Source organism: Rana temporaria, chromosome 13, assembly GCF_905171775.1.
Source record: "Rana temporaria chromosome 13, aRanTem1.1, whole genome shotgun sequence".
In the NCBI taxonomy this organism is placed as follows: domain Eukaryota; kingdom Metazoa; phylum Chordata; class Amphibia; order Anura; family Ranidae; genus Rana; species Rana temporaria.
In genome coordinates this window covers 15,730,195-15,748,428 of record NC_053501.1, presented here as the reverse complement: position 1 = coordinate 15,748,428, position 18,234 = coordinate 15,730,195, and positions in this window count along the sequence as shown.

Genomic DNA, 18,234 nt, shown 5'->3' with positions numbered 1-18,234 from the left:
GGTCAACTCGCTGCTCCATCCTGACAGATGGGTCCACTTGCTGCTCTGACCCAACAGATGAGTCCATTCACTACTCCGTTCCAACAGCCAGGTCTGCTCGCTACTCTGTCCCAACAGCCAGGCCCACTAGCTACTCCATCCCAACAGCCAGGTCCACTAGCTACTCTGTTCCAATAGCCGGGTCCACTAGCTGCTCCGTTCCAACAGCAGGGTCCATTCATTACTCCATCTCAACAGCTGGGTCCACTCGCTACTCCATCCCAACAGCTGAATCCACTCACCATTCCATTCCAACAGCCGGGTTTACTCGCTACTCCATCCCAACAGCCAGGTCAACTAGCTGCTCCGTTCCAACAGCCGAGTCCATTCACTACTCCGTCCCAACAGCTGGGTCCACTTGCTACTCCATCCCAACAGCTGAATCCACTTACCATTCCATCCCAACAGCTGGGTCCACTCGCTACTCCATCCTTACAGCTGAATCCACTTGCCATTTCATCCCAACAGCAGGGTCCACTCGCTACTCGGTCCCAACAGCCGGGTCCACTCGCTACTCGGTCCCAACAGCCGGGTCCATTTCGCTACTCGGTCCCAACAGCTGGGTCCACTCGCTACTTCATCCTAACAGCGGAGTCTACTCGCCATTCCATCCCAACAGCTAGGTCCACTCGCTACTCTGTCCCAACAGCCGAGTCCACTCACAACTCGGTCCCAACAGCCGGGTCCACTCGCTACTTTGTCCCAACAGCCAGGTCCACTAACTACTCCATTCCAACACCGAGGTCCACTCTGTACTCTGTCCCAACAGCCAGGTCCACTCGCTACTCCGTCCCAACAGCTGTGTTCACTCGCTACTCCATCCCGATATTTGGGTACTCTTGCTGCTCTGTCTCGACAGCCACCAAGCTGCTCCATCCCGACACTCGGGTCCTCTTGCTGCTCTGTCCCGACAGCTGGGTCAACATGCTGCTCCATCCCGTCAGTCGGGTCAACATGATGCTGCTTAATCAGGACACATGGGTCCACTGGCTACTATGTCCCAACAGCCAGGTCCACTTGCTACACTTCTCAAAAAGTCAGGTCCACTCGCTACTCCATCCCAACAGCTGGGTCTACTCGCTACTCTGTCCCAACAGCGGGTCAATTCGATACTCCATCCCAACACCTAGATCCACTCGCTACTCCATTCCAACAGCCGGGTCCATGCGCTACTCAATCCCAACAGCTAGGTCCACTGGCTACTCTGTCCCAACAGCCGGATCCACTCGCTACTCCATCCCAACAGCCAGGTCCACTCGCTACTCTGTCCCAACAGCCAGGTTCACTCGCTGTTCCATTTGCTGCTCTGTCCCGACAGCTGGGTGAACATGCTGCTCCATCCCGACAGTCGAGTCTACATGCTGCTTAATCCAGACACATGGGTCCTATGGCTGTCCCAACAGCCAGGTCCACTTTCTACTCCATCCCAACAGCCGCGTTCACTCGCTACTCTGTCTTAACAGTCGTGTACACTCGCAACTCCATCCCAACAGTCGGGTTCACTCACTGCTCTATCCCGACATTTGGGTACTTTTGCTGCTCTGTCCCAACAGATAAGTCAATACGCTTCTCCATTCCGACACTTGAGTCCTCTTGCTGCTCTGTCCTGACAGCTGGGCCAACACGATGCTACATCCCAACAGTTGGGTCTACATGTTGCTTAATCCAGACACATGGGTCCACCAACTATTATGTCCCAACAGACAGGTCCACTCATTGCTCCACCCTGACAGTCAGCGCCACAAACAACTTCACCTCAATAATCAGCACATTGATAGCTCTGTTTCAATATTTTGGCCCACTTCTCTGTCTTGACAACCAGGTCCACTCTCTACACCGCTGCTCTACCCCACCACCTCTGTCGTCATAGCTGGGCACACTTGCTACTCCAACCCCACAGCTAGGTCCACTTCCTCTGTCCCTACAATCAGGTCTGTGTGATGCTCCATCCATACAGCTGGGTCAACTTGCAGCTCCTTCCCAACAACTGGGTCCACTCACTGCTCCATGTTGACAGCTGGGTCCACTTCAAGCTTGGTTCCAACAGCCAAGTCTACATACTGCTCTGTTTCAACAGCACAATGCACTCACTACTCTACCCAGGACCACTTGCTGCTCTGTCCTTCCAGCCAGATACACTAGCTATCAAGTCCCCACAATCTGGTGCAATTAGCGTTCCTTCCTGTCAACAGGTTCGATTTACTCTTCTGTTCTGACAGCTTGGTCCACTTGTTGCTTTGTTCTGCCAGCAGGGTCCACCCGCTGTTCCATCCTGCCAGCTGGCTCCACTTGCTGTTCTGGTCTTCTAGGCGGGTCCACTCACTTCTCTGTCCTGGAAGCTGGTTATAGTCACTGCTACATTCCAACAGTAGGGCCCACAGGCATGGGCATCCACTGAAAATTTTTCAGAGGGGGGCGCTTCGGCAGCGGCGATACACAGTCGCATTTTACCCTTTCTTCGACTGCTAGCGGGGGTTAAAAGCGCCCCCCCCCACCGCATCACTGGCCCCCTTTACATTACACAGCACCCCTTTCCCTTGACTGAAACACTATACTATATTGACAGTATATTTATTTCAGGTCTAAAAGAGGAACCTTTTGGAATGAGGGACAAATGGATTTGATTCCAGAAGAGGGACAGGCACTCTAAATAAGGGACAACTAGAGGGGAGGGTAGCGCTGCAGTCACCGCTTAAATCTGCCCCAGGGCCAGTTCGGCCCTGCTCCTGGCTCTCCCTGGCAATTCCAGGGGGGGCAAACGACCCCCCTTGCCCTATGGAGCGGACGCCCATGCCCACAGGTTACTTAAAGGAGTTGTAAAGGAAAAACATTTTTTTGCTGAAATGACTGTTTACAGGGTATAGAGACATAATAGTTAACTGAAACCTTTTAAATCAATCATATAATGTACCTGTAGTTTCAGTTTTGTTTATGCATCTAGTTTCATGCTTCTGTGAAGTACAGAGACACAGAGCCAATAGAGGGCAGTGATGGTTTGTAAAACGAAAGTGATTGGTTCTGAGAGGTTTAAGACACACAGTAATCACACCTCCTTGATTAGTGCCACAGAGCGAAAGCTCCCATGACTTTTTTCATCAGGAAACAGACTGTTCAGAACAGAGAAGGATTACAGCAACATCATAGCAAAAACTAACAATGAGGACATGAAAACAGGACTGCAGTAAGGTAAAGGAAGCTATTTAGCTAAAAAAAAAAAAAATTCCTTTAGTGACCCTTTAACTTCAATATCCAAGGCCACTGGTAGCTCTGTTTCAATAACTGGGCCCACTCAGTACTCCACTTTAATAGTAAGGTCCACTACATTCTGCTACATTTTGTGGGACCACTTACTACTTCATCCTTAGACCCAGTTCACACTGGGGCGACTCGTCAGGGGACGCAGCCGCCTGACAAGTCGCGTCCCATTCTAGTGAATAGAACCGTTCTAATAGGAGCGACGCAAGGTTCTTGTACGACTTCGGGGGCGACTTGCATTGACTTCTATACAGAAGTCATTTTGCAAGTCGCCTTAGAAGTTGTCTTCAGGTCGCCTGGCCGAGTCGCCCCCGAAGTCGTGCCGCCCCTGTGTGAACCGGCTCTGAGGGAAGGATATTTGATCCATCCTGTCAGCCAGGCCCAATCACTCTCCTGTCCTGATAACACAGTCTGCTCACTTTCCCTCAGAGCAAGTCCATTTATTTTTTTCATTCAAACAGTCAGGTCTATTATCTGCTCAGTCTTGATTACAGGAAAGGCTTAAACATTTTTCCACACAAGTATCAGCACTTACACATATGACGTCAGCAATGCACCACTTCTGGGTACGTTAACTCACAGGCTCAACCTCCGGTCAATCGCAACCACTGTTAATAGATGAAGATAAGGAAAAGTTGTTCTTATCATTAAATTATTTTTTCCACATTACCCTGTAAACACCACTGGCCTGTATATCAATATGAAACTGTCACCACTGTGACCAATAAAAGTACAATACTGCAAAATGTGTTCTGTGTGTTTACTGGAAGGACTGGAATGTAGTGACATGTTAAAAGGACTCAGATGAACAATTCACTAGATTATAATTTATGGTACAGAGAAATGTACACTCATAGTCAGGGTCAGATTTACGTCTCAGAAGCCTCAGCGACACCCCTCCCCCCCCCCCACACAAAAAAAAAAAACACAGCACTAATCACACATTCACCCCTAAGCATAAATTCCATCTGCACGTTAAAATTCTCCTCAAACAAAGGTGCAAAATTCCCCATCTTTACAGCCCAAATCCCCCTCCCAGCACATATCTGTGCCCTTCAATCCCACCTTCCAGATCAAATCCCCCCAAATCACCTCTCCTAACACACATCCTCTTTCCTTCCGAATCACCTCTCCTAACACACATCCTCTTTCCATCCGAATCACCTCTCCTAACACACATCCTCTTTCCTTCCAAATCACCTCTCCTAACACATATCCTCTTTCCTTCCGAATCACCTCTCCTAACAGACATTCTCTTTCCTTCCGAATCACCTCTCCTAACACACATCCTCTTTCCTTCCGAATCACCTCTCCTAACACATATCCTCTTTCCTTCCGAATCACCTCTCCTAACACACATCCTCTTTCCTTCCAAATCACCCCTCCTAACACACATCCTCTTTCCTTCCGAATCACCTCTTCTAACAGACATCCTCTTTCCTTCCGAATCACCTCTCCTAACACATATCCTCTTTCCTTCCGAATCACCTCTCCTAACACACATCCTCTTTCCTTCCGAATCACCTCTCCTAACACACATCCTCTTTCCTTCCAAATCACCCCTCCTAACACACATCCTCTTTCCTTCCGAATCACCTCTCCTAACACACATCCTCTTTCCTTCCGAATCACCTCTCCTAACACACATCCTCTTTCCTTCCGAATCACCTCTCCTAACACACATCCTCTTTCCTTCCGAATCACCTCTCCTAACACACATCCTCTTTCCTTCCGAATCACCTCTCCTAACACACATCCTCTTTCCTTCTAAATCCCCCTCCTAGCACGAATCTGTGCCCTTCAATCCCACCTTCCAGATCAAATCCCCCCAAATCACCCCTCCGAACACACATCCTCTTTCCTTCCAAATTACCTCTCCTAGCACACATCCTCTTTCCTTCTAAATCCCCCTCCTAGCACAAATCTTCTCTTACAAATCCCCACTCTTAGCACAAAGTCTCCCCCCACAAATGCCCCCTCCTAGCACAAATCCTCTCTTACAAATCCCCACTCCAAGCACAAATCCCCTTCCCCAAGCGTAAACCTTCCCCCAAATCCCCACTCCTAGTGTAACTTCTCCCCCCAAATCACCCCTCCTAGCACTTCTCCCGCCTATTCACCCCTCCTAGCACACATCCTCTTTCTTTCCAAATCCCCCTTCCTAGCACAAATCCTCTCTTACAAATCCCCACTCCTAACACAAATCCTCTACCCCAAGCGTAAACATTCCCCCCAAATCCCCACTCCTAGTTTAACTTCTCCCCCCAAATCACCCCTCTTAGTACACATCCTCTTTCTTTCCAAATCCCCCTTCCTAGCACAAATCCTCTCTTACAAATCCCCACTCCTAGCACAAATCCTCCCTTACAAATCCCCACTCCTAGCACAAATACTCCCTTACAATTCCCCACTCCTAACACAAATCCTCTACCCCAAGCGTAAACATTCCCCCCAAATCCCCACTCCTAATTTAACTTCTCCCCCCAATTCTCCCGTCCCTTCTCAAATCCTCTCCCCCCCCAATCCCCCCTCCTAGTAAAAATCCTTGTCCTAAATCCCCCTCCTAGCACAAATCCTGCCCCCCCCCCCCCCCAAATCCATCCGATGAGAATGGTCCGACGGACCGTTTTCATCGGTTCACCGCTGAAGCAGACTGATGGTCTGATGTGCGTACACACCATTGTTTTCAAAACCGATCGGGTCAGAACGCGGTGACGACGTGCTGAAAAAAACGAAGTTCAATGCTTCCAAGCATGCGTCGACTTGATTCTGAGCATGTGCAGGTTTTGAACCGATGCTTTTGCGTACTAACCATCGGTTTTGACCTATCGGTCAGCCGTCCATCAGTTCGATTTTAAAGCAAGTTCTTTTTTTTTGGACCGAAGGACAACAGACCGATGGGGTGTACACACGGGCGGATTGGACCGATGAAATTGAACTTCAGTCCGTTTTCATCGGTTTGGTCCGACCGTGTGTACGCGGCCTCAGTGTTAAATGTGACCACGCAGACATCTGTTATCATGCAGCTGTCCAGAATTGATCTGCGATTGCCACTTTCCATTGAAACAAGTGTATAGTGACATTCAGCAAGTTTGTCATTGTGGTTGTCTAACTGGAGTACTGGACCCAAGATTCAATGGACCAGACAAGATTTGTCTGGCAACCCTACAGTCTCAACACCATGTTCCACGTTCACACGCAAAGAAGGTCTACAAAGGCCACCAACGCTGTATGTATTGTTAAAAATGCATTTTCTGTGTTGGACCACGGACACAGACACAGATAGATAAAGATTGCTCCACCTAATTCTGTGCTACACAGTCGTTGTGTGCTTTGGTTTTCTTCCAAAATGCAGTCAAACCACATCAGTGAAAATGTGACCATACAGGTTTTGGTGTAATTAACCACTGGTTTATTAGACCTGAAAACCACACCAGAAGAGAAATTAATTCATTTTTTTTGCATTCCCTTCATGATGGAAAATTTAACCAACAGTAGTTTGCGTCCCCGCCCATGGTAAGATTTCCACGCAGTAGTTTGTTCCTCAACCACGCCCACAATTACGAGATTTCCCCAAAATAGTATGTGTCATCATCCCTCCCACAATGCTGAGTTTTCGCCACAATAGCTTGTTTCTGCCACAATAGTGTGACTTCCCTGCTGTAGTTTGTGTCGCCGCTCCTCCCACAGCAGTGAGACATAAAGTGGAACTTCACTCTCCCACTCAACATTGATTATTTGTAATCTTCATGCTGCTAGCATTAGTGAATACAGGTGCATCTCATAAAAATAGAATATCATCGAAAAGTGAATTTATTTCAGTAATTCTGTTCAAAAAGTGAAACTCATATCTTATATATAGATGTGCTATACACAGAGTGATATATTCCAATCATTTCTTTCTTTTAATTTTGCCTATGAAGATTTGTAAGTACCGAAGTTAGGTCCAATTCCACGAGTGTGCGCAATATTAAAGCGTGACATGTTAGGTATTTATTTACGGAGTGTAACATCATCTTTCATATTATACAAAAAATTGGGGTAAATATTGTTTTGTTTTTTTAATTCATGAAAGTGTTTTTTTTTTTCCAAAAAATAAAATGATTTTGAAATATTGCTGCGTAAATACGGTGTGACATAACAAATTGCAATGATCGCCATTTTATTCGCTAGGGTCTTTGCTAAAAAAATATATACAATGTTTAGGGGTTCTGAGTAACTTTTACATGTAGAAGAGGAACGCCAGAATTGGCCCGGTATAGAAGTGGGTAATTACCGTATTTATCAGCGTATACCGCGCACTTTTTTGCCCTAAAAATTAGGGCAAAATCGTGGGTGCACGATATACGCCGATACCTGCGCCGAGTTTGAACCACTGTGCCGGCATATACCGAGCGCAGTACACTCGGGTATAGTCGGGCAGGCTCGACTCCTCTCGCGGTCACGTCCTGGACGTACAGGACGTGACCGCGAGAGGAGCCGAGCCTGCCCGACTATACCCGAGTGTACTGCGCTCGGTATATGCCGGCGCAGTGGTTCAAACTCAGCGCGGGAAGCGGGGAGGACACCGCAGAAGGACGCCGGACCCGACGAGGAGGACACCGAAGCCGCAGACGGACCCGACGAGGCCGCTGATGGACGCCGCGCAAGACACCAAAACTGTAAGTACTAAAATGTTTTTTTTACAGGAATGCGGGTCCACTTTAGGGGTGCGCGCTATACGCCGGAGCACGTAATACCCCGATAAATACGGTATAATAAAAAAATGAACTACAGATGAAATGCAAACATATTATAATAAATACAGTAAGGTATAAAAGTAAAATAAGATTAACTTTTTGTGTTTGGGTTGGATGGAGGTGGATCCCTCAGACTCTCTGAATCATAACACTACGAATAAATCTGAAACTAATTTAGTTTCATTCGTTTGATATTCTGATGAATCCACCTTTATCCAACCCAAATAGAGTGCATAAGTAATCTCCCGAAATAATGAATTAACACGTTAAATCAAATATAGCCAATCTTCCAAAGTACAAATTAATTCTGAACTAATACATGAAATTTCTCCAAATATACAAAATTAATTCCAAAAACAAATATGACACAATCAAATAATTGACTTAATAAATTAATCCCAAAAAAAAGAAAAAACACATTTTTCCATTGTGCACATCTCTATAAATTGCCAGCTGTTGATGCCGCTAGTTTGAATCTCCCATCAACAGTATGCCTAAGCCGGGATATGATTCTATTTGGCCGTCACAGATTATAGTAAGCACAAGTGATGCCGACACAGGCAGAGCTGTTATGTATCCATTAAGCCGAATCATCAGCTGTGTGATAAGCCAAAACTGTTAAAACTGTTGGTGGTGCGCTGGGCTAGCAAACACGATCTGATGGAATGGTCTAACCTACAAATTGTTCGATAGGCTGAACTAGGTCTGGTCTGAGCCTGATACCCCAATGTATGGACAGGTTGGCTTTCCCTTCATTCTCTGGTGCCCACGATTACTGGTTCAAACCTACACAGATTCCAATCAAACATACAGAAAATAAGTGTCGGGAAAACATGCGCCAGCGCGTTTCGTCCCACATTCTTGGAACTTCTTTAGGGCGTAAACAAGAGCTGTTAGCTCTAGGCTATATTAATAATTTACACATTTACTAGTATCCACCCATTTAAAGCACCAGGTGTCCTTCCTTCTCACAGCTAAACCTCACAATTATTTTATTCTACGGTATGTTAGATCCACATTTATGGAAAAAATGGAAAAATGCCCCATGTTCCAATTTAGGATGAAAACGGAGAGTTGGGAATACATGTTAAGTATTTCTGTTTTCTAGTTTTTGTGAATGGTTGTTTCCTCCTATACTAAAAATATGATTTGGGCAAACGATTTGGATCAGAGTGCGAAGGTGTCCATTTATGAAACTGTGAACAGCAGTAATCCCGAGGATCGCTGCTGATCTCAGCTCATAAACGGTTCATGAAACAGAGATCATCAGGGGAGAACATGTTCTCCTACGATTATCTCTGCACACTGCAAATCTGTCATTGTCTGACACAGAAACGGCCAGTTTATAAATACCAGCAATGAATAAACACTTTGGGCTAGATTCAGAGAGGAGATACGCCGGCGTATCTGTGAGTCCGGCCGGTCGTATCTATGCGCCTGATTCATAGAATCAGTTACGCATAGATTTCCCTAAGATACGACCGGCGTAAGTGTTTTACACCGTTGTATCTTAGGCTGCATATTTACGCTGGCCGCTAGGTGGCGCTTCCGTATAGTTAGGCGAGGAATACGCAAATGAGCTAGATACGCCGATTCAGAAACGTACGTCCGGCCGGTGCATTTTTTACGTCGTTTACGTTAGGCTTTTTTCGGCGTATAGTTACCCCTGCTATATGAGGCGTATCCAATGTTAAGTATGGCCGTCGTTCCCGCGTCGAGTTTTGAAAATTTTACGTCGTTTGCGTAAGTCGTTCCCGAATAGGGATGTACGGAATTTACGTTCACGTCGAAAGCAATGACGTTTTGCGGCGGATTTTCGAGCATGCGCACTGGGATTTTTTCGTCAAATACGCGGGGTCACAGTTAATATACATAAAACACGCCCACATCATTCACATTTGAATTAAGCGGGCTTACGCCGACACAGATACGTTACGCCGCCGTAACTAGGGCGCAAGTTCTTGCTGAATACAGAACTTGCGCCCTCAATTACGGAGGCGTAACGTATCTGAGATACGTTACGCCGGGCATAAAGATAGACGAGTCTATCTGAATCTAGCCCCTTGTGTGAAAAGCGTTTGCTGTCGTTTGGATTCCTTGTGTGTCATGATTTTTCTCTTTGTTGCATGGACTTTCCAGGTTGCGACCTCAGCAGGCACCCAGTCTTGTTGCCACAGCAGTATCAAGAGATCTTTAATTTGCAGACAACCTTGGAGCGGTGTACATTCTACTTTCCTTGGCTAGTTTATAAAGCTGCGATCTCAGCACTTCAGTGGTGATCTGTGTCGGAATTCACACTCCCCGATTCACCAGCTCAGAGCTGGTGAATCGGGAGTGAAGAGGAAATCCCGGGGGAACTGAGGAGGAAGATTATTAAAGCGGGGGTTCACCCTTAGAGGGCACTTTTCCCCCTTCGCTTCCTGCTCGTTATTACTAGGGGAATCGGCAATTTATTTTAAAATATGTGCAGTACTGACCCGTTTACGAGACGCATCCTCTCCGTCGCTTCCGGGTATGGGCTTCGGGAATGGGCGGTCCTTCTTTGATTGACAGGTTTCCGAGAGGCTTCCGACGGTCGCATCCATCGCGTCACGATTTTCCGAAAGAAGCCGAACGTCGGTGCGCAGGCGCAGTATAGAGCCGCACCGACGTTCGGCTTCTTTCGGCTACGAGTGACGCGATGGATGCGACCGTCGGAAGCCTCTCGGAAGGCTGTCACTCAAGAAGGAACGCCCGCTCCCGAAGACCCATACCCGGAAGCGACGGAAGAATATGCAGCTCGAAAACGGGTAAGTACTGCACCTATTTTAATATAAATAGCCGATTCCCCTAGACCGAACGAGCAGGAAGCTAAGGGGAGATTTTTTTTTTTTTTTTAAATGGGTGAACTCCCGCTTTAACTTTCTTCTACATGGATCAGACCCCCCCCAAGACAGTAACCATGTCCCCATGCCATATTTACCGTATTTATCGGCGTATACCGCGCACTTTTTGCCCTGAAATTCAGGGCAAAATCGTGGGAGCGCCATATACGCCGATACCCGCTTTCCTGCGCCGAGTTTGAACTACTGCGCCGGCATATACTGAGCGCAGTACACTCGTGTATAGTTGGGCAGACTTGGCTCCTCTCGCAGTCAAGTCCTGGACGTACAGGACGCAACCGCGAGAGGAGCCGAGCCTGCCGGACTATACACGAGTGTACTGCGCTCGGTATATGCCGGCGCAGTAGTTCAAACTCAGCGTGGGAAGCGGGGAGGACACCGCAGATGGACGCCGGACCCGACGAGGAGGACACCACCGAAGCCGCAGACGGACACCGGACCCGACGAGGCCGCCGATGGACGCCGCGCAAGACACCAAAACTAGTACTAAACAAAAGTACTAAAATGATTTTTTTACAGGAATTGCGGGTCCACTTTAGGGGTGCGCGCTATACGCCGAAGCGCGCAATACCCCGATAAATACGGTATGTGTGTGTGTATATATTACGGTATAATGTGTGTGTGTATATATATGTGTAAGGGGACAATTTATTTCCTTAACACAAGGTAGGCTGTCTGTCCGTGTACTGAGCGGACACCTCAGTGTTTTGGTGAATTTCTGGTACTGTAATCTCGTTATGTCTCACGAAATTCCAGTATCAGGGGGAGTTCTCCACTGTTTGAAGTGTTTGCGTCACTTCACTAAAGGAGAAACAATCTACACCGCTTCATAGACTGGCACTCAGAGGAGATAGAGTTTTCTACTGCTTCATAAACAGACACCAAAATAAGGTCCATAAAGAAACGGAAGAGCGAGTTCACCCGCCTCTTGAGGGTTGACCACAAGTTCTCAATGGAATCAAGGTCTAGGGATTTTCCTGGCCATAGACCGAAAATGTCAATGTTTTGTTCCCCAAGCCACTTGGTGCCTTATGGCAAGGTGCTCCATCATGCTGGAAAAGGCATTGTTCCTCACCAAACTGTTCTCGGATGGTTGGGGGAAATTGCTCTCGGAGGATGGTTTTGTACCATTCTTAAGCAAAATTATGAGTGCGCCCACTCCCTTGGCTGAGAAGCAACCCCACACATGAATGGTCTCAGGATGCTTTACTGTTGGCATGACACAGGACTGACACAGGACTTTTCTTCTCTGGACAATTTTTTTCCCAGATGCCTCAAACAATCGGAAAAGGGATTCGTCAGAGAAAATTTATTTTCCCCATTCCTCAGCAGTCCAATCGCTGTACCTTTTGCAAAATATCTGTCTGTCCCTCAGTTTTTTACTGGAGAGAAGTAACTTCTTTGCTGCCCTTATTGACACCAGGCCATCCTCCAAAAGTCTTCTCCTCACCATGCATGCCGATGTCCTCACACCTGCCGGCTGTCATTCCTGAGCAAACTGGTGGTGCCCCGATCCCGCAGCAAAAGCAACTGTAGGAGACGGTCCCGGCGCTTGCTGGACTTACTTGGGCGTCCAAAATACTTCTTCACAAATGCAGTGGAAATGTTTTATAGGATTAAATTCATTTTCATGGCAAAGAGGGAATTTGCAATTACCGTATTTATCGCGGTATAGCGCGCTCCCACGTATACCGCGCACCCCTAAAGTTGCCCCGAATCCTGTGTAAAAATTTTTTTTGTACTTACAGTTCTTACAGCTGTCTTGCGCGGCGTCCATCGGCGGCCTCCGTCTGCGGCTTCGGGTGTCCTCTTCGTCGGGGTCCGGCGTCCTCCCCAAGCCGAGTTTGAATACTGCGCCGACATATACCGAGCGCAGTACACTCGTGTATTGTCGGGCAGGCTCTGCAACTCTCGCGCTGACGTCCTGTACGTCCAGGACGTGAGCGCGGAAGGAGCCGAGACTGCCCCACTATACCCGAGTGTACTGCGCTCGGTATATGTCGGCGCAGTATTCAAACTCGGCGCGGGAAAGCGGGTATCGGCGTATACCGCGCACCCACGATTTTGCCCTGATTTTCAGGGCAAAAAAGTGCGCGGTATACGCCGATAAATACGGTAATTGCAATGGATATGATCACTCTTCATAACATTCTGGAGTATATGCAAACTTCGATCACAAAAACCTGAGGCAGCAGACTTTGTAAAAATTTATATTTATGTCGTTCTCAAAACTTTTGGCCACGGCTGTAGTTTAAGACAGGATAATGTGAGCCCCAGCGGGGCCATGTACTGCAAAGTGTCAGAGACCAATCTGGTTCACAGCACTGGAAAATGGCAGCTAGGACTGACTGGCGGCTGCGTGTGATCTAAAGTCCTCATAAGAGCCTGATGTAATGAATGGTTGGCAGGATGCTGACTGTCAGGGGTCAGTACAGAGCCTGGGGGGGGGCCTTGCCTGGTGGCTGTGTTGGCAGCAGGGATGGCTCCATGAAGAAGGGGCTCTAGGAAGGGAACAAAGTCCTCCCTGAGGTCCCCCTCTAATCCTGACACACACTCATTCCGGAGTGGTGTGAATAATTGATACAGAGTTCTCCCTGTACGATGGGGCGGCTGCTACCCGTCACATGCAATTTGTTCAGATCTGTCACCCTGCATTATCCTGTACAGAATGACATTTCAACCAGAGCCCAGCTTGGCTGTTTGCTGGTGACTCAGCTTCCCCGCAGCCTCGGCATTTCCAACGCTACAGTGTGCAGTCTGCAGACACCTCTCCCCCCGGAGCTGTCATGTAAGATCTGGATCACTGTGATTTGGCTGGACTCGTACACGTATATGCAGGGAGAGGAAAGTTTACATGGAGGGCAGCAGGCTGTATGCTGTTTATTAGTGCAGAATATTTTGTCGGCTGCTTCTGAACCCCCAAATATAGAAGATGACCCAAGGGTGGATGGGGGTCAAGGCAGACAAGCTGGCATCACTTACGTATTTAAAAGTATATTTACTGACATCAATAGAAGCATAAAGCTGTGAAAATATACACTATGGCCCAGATTCTGAAAGGGCTTACGACGGCGCAACGCCATGTGCGCCGTCGTAAGTCCTAATCTGGGCCGTCTTATCTATGCGACTGATTCTTAGAATCAGTTACGCATAGATAACCATTAGATCCGACAGGCGTAAGGCTCTTACGCTGTCGGATCTTAAATGCAATTTTTTTTTTCGCCGCTAGGTGTCGCCTCCGTCGTTTTCCTGATCGAGTATGCAAATTAGCAAAATACGCGAATTCCCGAACGTACGCGCGGTCGACGCAGTGAAGATACAACGTTTACATTAGATTTGCGACGTGTAAAGTTGCCCCTGCTATATGAGGGGCAACCAATGTTAAGTATGGCCGTCGTTCCCACGTCGAAATTTTAAAATTTACGTTGTTTGCGTAAGTCGTCCGTGAATGGGGCTGGACACCATTAACGTTCACGTTGAAACCAATGACGTCCTTGCGACGTCATTTAGCGCAATGCACGTCGGGAAGTTTTAGGGACGGCGCATGCGCAGTACGTTCGGCGCGGGAACACGCCTAATTTAAATGATCCACGCCCCCTACCCGGATCATTTGAATTAGGCGGGCTTGCGCGGGGGGATTTACGCTACGCCGCCGCAACTTTACAGGCAAGTGCTTTGTGAATCAAGCACTTGCCCGTAAAACTTGCGGCGGCGTAACGTAAATGAGATACGTTACGCCGCCGCAGAGATGCGGCGATCTACGAGAATCTGCCCCTATATTGTCAACAGTATTGGGACACCTGCCTTTACACCCTTGGGATAAATTAGAGCGGAGACTGTGAGCCAAAATGATGTATGTAAGCCAAAAATTATAAAGAATTCATTATTTATTACAAAAAGCTAAAAAACATCAATACATGATGGTCCTTTTTCAGATAAACTGCATATTCAATTGATGTCAAATGGGTGTGAAATCATAAACAAACCACTTAATGAAAACATCCTTGTACAAATATACATGGTGAACATACGCGTTTCAAGGTTTATTTGCGCAATTCCTCTTCGTCAGGAGCAAGTGGTGTAGAGGTTTTTGAAATCTATAATTCATAAGAATACATATAAATATAAAATAACGTATATACTCGAGTATAAGCCAAGATTTTCAGCACATGCTGAAAATGCCCCCCTCTGCTTATACTCAAGTCACCTTTTTGCGCCTGATCTCCCGGAATTTGGGGACCCGGTATCGGCCAGCAGTAGGTCCCCTGGACCCCAAACTTGGCACACATGTAGCCACATGCTACTCTATAAGTGTGCAAAGTTTGTTGTCCGGGGGACCTACAACCGTAGAGCACCGATTTTTCAAAGCCAGGCACCCCTTCCATAGACTCCCATGTTAAACGGTAATTTCTCCGGCGAATTTGGGGACCCGGTACTGGCCGGTCGTAGGTCTCCTGGATCCAGAACTTGGCACATATATAGCCACATTTCTCCTCTACAAGTGTGCAAAGTTTGTTGTCTGTGGGATCTACAGCTGGGGAGCACCGATTTTTCAAAGCCAGGTACCCCTTTCATAGACTCCTATGTTAAACGTCAGTCTAGTCATGGGCACAGTGAGGCATGCACATGGTGAGGCAAAGTGAGGCACAGTGGGGCATGCAGATGGACACCCTAGGCTTATACTCGAGTCAATACATTTTCCCATTTTTTTGTGGTAAAATTAGGTACCTCGGCTTATATTCGAGTATATAAGGTATATATGTATACATACATTGGGATACAGAAATTTTATCCACAGACAAGCACTAAAAATTATTTTAAACAGACATGTTATCTACTGACCGTATATGAGAAAGCAGGTGTCGATGTTTTACAGCAAGAATGCTTACCGTATTTATCAGCGTATACCGCGCACTTTTTTCCCTGAAAATCAGGGCAAAATCGTGGGTGCGCGATATACGCCGATACCCGCGCCGAGTTTGAATATTGCACCGGCATATACCGAGCGCAGTACACTCGTGTATAGTCGGCCAGTCTCGGCTCCTCTCGCGCTCACGTCCTGGACGTGAGCGCGACAGTAGCCGAGCCTGCCTAACTATACACGAGTGTACTGCGCTCGGTATATGCCGGCGCAGTATTCAAACTCGGCGCGGGAAACGAGCGGGGAGGACGCCGCAGAAGGACGCCGGACCTGACGAAGAGGACACCCGAAGCCGCAGACGGACGCCGGACCCGACGAGGCCGCCGTGCAAGACACCAAAACTGTAAGTACAAAAATCTTTTTTCCACAGGAATTTCGGGGCAACTTTGGGGGTGCGCGCTATACGCGGGAGCGCGCTATACCCCAATAAATACGGTATATTATATGCACATGTAGTTAAATCCCTTTTATACTTGAACATTATATGTAGCTCTTATTTATGATTTTGACCCAATATATCATTGGTGTGGACTTTTTGGCTGTTGATCGAGTACACTCTCTATATAGCAGCTCCCTCTTTTGATCTCCATTTGCTGGGGGAATGCTTTTTGAATCAGTCGTTTCCTTGTTCTGGGCACCCTGTGGTCAGCGCAGCCGGTTATCTCCTTGTCGTTCATCCCTTTCTTGTGATTCTTTTCACTCTTGATGTAAAACATCAATACACTTGCCTGCTTTCTCATATACGGTCAGTAGATAACATGTCTGTTTAAAATCATATAGTGCTTGTCTGCGGATAACATTTCTGTATCCCAATGTATGTATGCATTTATTTTATATTTATATGTATTCTTATGAATTATAAATTTCAGAAAAACCACTACTCCTGACGAAGAGGAATTACGCAAATAAACCTCGAAACGCGTAGAGATTCACCATGTACAAGAGTGTTTTAATTAAGTGGTTTGTTTATGATTTCACACCCATTTGACATCAAATGAATATGCAGTTTCTTTGAAAAAAGACCGTCATGTATTGATGTTTTTTAGCTTTAGTAATAAATAATTAATTCTTTATAATTTTTGGTTTACATACATCATTTTTGGAGTCATTGCCTTTTTAAAGTCCGGTCAGAGGGTTCTCTATGTTTTTCTGATGCTTTGATCTTAAAGGGGAGGTTCACCCTCAAAACGACTTTCCCTTATTACACTGCCCCCCCCACATTACAATACGATTATGCCTATTACTTTTTTTTTGATGCTGTACATACCTTCGTACAGCTATTCACCCGTGGCTTCCGGGTTGCGAGTCCCGCGGGAGTGGGCGTTCCTAACATGGTGGTGATTGACGTTTTGCCAAAAAATGAGCTCCCCCCGTCGCGTAAGCCGCGTCACGATCGGCGAAAGGAGCCGAACGGCGAGTCGGCGCTATACTGCGCCTGCGCATCGCCGTTCGGCTCCTTTCGCCAATCGTGACGCGGCTTACGCGACGGGGGGGGGGGGGGAGCTCGTTTTTTGTCAAAACGTCAATCACCACCATGTTAGGAACGCCCACTCCCGCGGGACTCGCAACCCGGAATCCACGGGTGAATAGCTGTACGAAGGTATGTACAGCATCAAAAAAAAAGTAATAGGCATAATCGTATTGTAATGTGGGGGGGCAGTGTAATAAGGGAAAGTCGTTTTGAGGGTGAACCTCCCCTTTAAACCATTCCATTGTAGCTCTGGCTGTATGTTTAGGGTCGTTTTCCTGCTGGAAGGTGAACCGCCGCCCCAGTCTCAAGTCTTTTGCAGACTCTAATGCCGTGTACACACGATCGGAATTTCCGACAAGAAAAGTTTGATGTGAGCTTTTGGTCTGAAATTCCTACCGTGTGTAGGCTTCGTCTGACTTTTTCTGTCGGAATTTCCACCAGCAAAAATTTGAGAGCTGGTTCTCAAATTTTCCGGCGGGAAAGGTTCTTGTCGGAAATTCCGATCGTCCGTATGCAATTCTGACATGCAAAAAAAACCACGCATGCTCGGAATCATTGAACTTAATTTTTCTCGGCTTGTCGTAGTGTTGTACGTCACCACGTTCTTGATAGTTGGAATTTTGTGTGACCGTGTGCATGCAACACAAGTTTGAGCCAAAATTCAGTCAGAAAAAAAAATCCACGGTTTCCAATCGTGTGTACGCGATATTACAGGTTTTCTCTTAACCACTTCCGGACCGCCGCATGTACATTTACGTCGGCAGAATGGCACGGACAGGCACATTGGCGTACCTGTACGTCCCTGCCTAGACGTGGGTCGGGGGTACATGCAGCAGTTCCCGTGGCTTCAGGAGCGATCCGGGACGAGGGCGCGGCTATTCGTTTCTAGCCGACCCCTCGCGATCGCTCCCCAGAGCTGAAGAACGG